This window comes from Schistocerca piceifrons, chromosome 7 (assembly GCF_021461385.2).
Source record: "Schistocerca piceifrons isolate TAMUIC-IGC-003096 chromosome 7, iqSchPice1.1, whole genome shotgun sequence".
NCBI classification, from domain to species: Eukaryota; Metazoa; Arthropoda; class Insecta; order Orthoptera; family Acrididae; genus Schistocerca; species Schistocerca piceifrons.
The window spans coordinates 138,769,720-138,771,744 of record NC_060144.1 but is presented as its reverse complement, the minus strand read 5'-3'; the positions used below and the strand labels follow the sequence as shown (position 1 = coordinate 138,771,744).

The 2,025-nt window shown below is 45.4% G+C and overlaps 1 non-coding gene across 1 annotated transcript; it reads left to right on the top strand.

The window, feature by feature from the left end:
* The first annotated feature begins 256 nt into the window (after nt 1–256).
* Nucleotides 257–330, top strand: Trnat-agu. Its single transcript has one exon. It is a non-coding gene; the product is annotated as a tRNA-Thr (tRNA).
* The last annotated feature ends 1,695 nt before the right edge of the window (nt 331–2,025 follow it).

Sequence of the window (2,025 nt, the reverse complement as noted above, 5' to 3'; positions counted from 1 at the left end):
GAAGAAGATGCTCAAGAGGCCAAGATACCATCTTAGTAAATATATAGTTAAGGCTCACCGGCCCCTTGACCATCTTCTTCTTCAGTGCGAATGCACAAACAGAGCCCGAACTCTTACGGGAATCGGCAACGCGCCGCGAGTAATGAGTATAATGGGCGCGGACACTACGATTGTAGTGCGGGACAATGCGTTGAGAATGTGAGTTTCGTGGGAGGCGTGCCAGAGATAAATCTCTGCAGTTGCGCTATCCTCTGTGTCCTCGGTGGCTCAGATGGATAGAGTGTCTGCCAAGTAAGCAGGAGATCCCGGGTTCGAGTCCCGGTCGGGGCACAGATTACCACCTGTCCCCGTTGGCGTATGTCAACGCCTGTAAGCAACTAAGGGTGTTCATTTCATTGTAATAAGGTAAGGTACATATACTGCAATGAAGAGCCGTCCATGGAGATTTGTTCTAACTTAGCACATGCTCAGTATCTCCACCATTTCGTTTCCTAACTTCCTTCAAACGACCACTGAAGTTAGTGATTACCCTACGGCACATATCTTCCGTAATTTCACTGCAAGCTTGAAGAATAAGTATTCTGAGCTCCATTAAATCACCTGGACGTTTCGGGAAAATTTTTTCCTTTAAGTACCCCCCAAAGAGATAAGTCACTTGGATTGAGGTCTGCACTATTGGGGGGGACAATTTTGTCCGTCATTGAAGCGACCTGGAAACCTGAGTGAAATGATCCGCATGTCGAAATACTCGTGTAAAAACTCCAACACAGTGTTTGCAGTACGTGGCCTTGCTCCATCTTGCATGAACCACTGCGTGTTGAAGGGCAAGGCAGTAGCAAGAAGCTGTGGAATGAATCTATTGCGAAGCATGCTCAAATAACGTTCGCTGTTCACAGTTTCTTCAAAGAAAAAGGGTCCAATAAGTCCGTGACTGGAAATTGCTGCCCACGCTGTAATCCTCGGAGCATAATGTTGTCGTTCGTGAAGCACTTGTGGGTTTTCAGTGGCCCTAAAGCGTACATTTTGTTTGTTAACCACACCGTCTAAATGAAAATGCGCTTCGTCTGAAAACCAAACATTGTTGAGAGTTTCTTCCCTATCCTCCGCCCACTGAGCAAACAGTAGTCTCTGCTGCTTGTGTTCTTCAGTGAGCTTCTGTGCACAGGTCATCTTGTATGGGCACATATGGAGGTCACTTTTAAGAATACGTTGAACGGAGCGTCTGGATATTCCCAATTGGACTGCTGCCTTTCTGCACGATTTCCCGGGACTTCTCTGTACAGCAACTCGTACCGCTTCAATATCCTCCGGCGAACAAACAGGCTTAGGCCTAGGTCGCTTCGTTTCCAATACTGATCCTTCCTGTGCAAATTTATCGTACAACCTGTGGATGGTCTTCTTGCAAGGGACCCATCGTGTGTTAAACTGTTGTCGAAAACGACAAGTCACAAAGTGACAAAGTCATAACAAGGCTTTTCGTTTCATGAAAAAGTAACACAATTGCCGATCGTTGCTGTGTCGTCAGTCTTCCATTGTCAGCCATTGCTGCTTACTAATCTCCTAGCGGCAGTATCGTGAATTACACGTCATTTCGTAAATTTGTTTTTCCAAGCTCTGATGGTACTGATGTAGAGATCCCAGCGGGATATCTAATGAGCGTCCTAAATTGTGAAAGAAACAATTGGTAACACATTTCGTGCGTCACACTGTAAATTCATTTCTCATTGTCTGTAATTTCGAGCGTCAAATGTCCAGTCCAACCCGGTGAAATGCATGGCACTTCAGTAGACAAAATTGACAAGATTGGTTTACGTGATTTTGGCAACTAGAAGTGAGTAAGAGGCTAAGAGCTCGCTGACTCCGATTTCTTCAGAATCTCATTTCGTCCAAACTAATTTGCATACAAACGTTAACGTTCTGCATTCACACACAGTATCTGCTGGGGAAAGCCATTTTCAGATAACTTCATTAGTTACAGATGTGTGAGGGGCGACCAGAAAGTTTCCGTTTGTGGGCGTTGTTGCT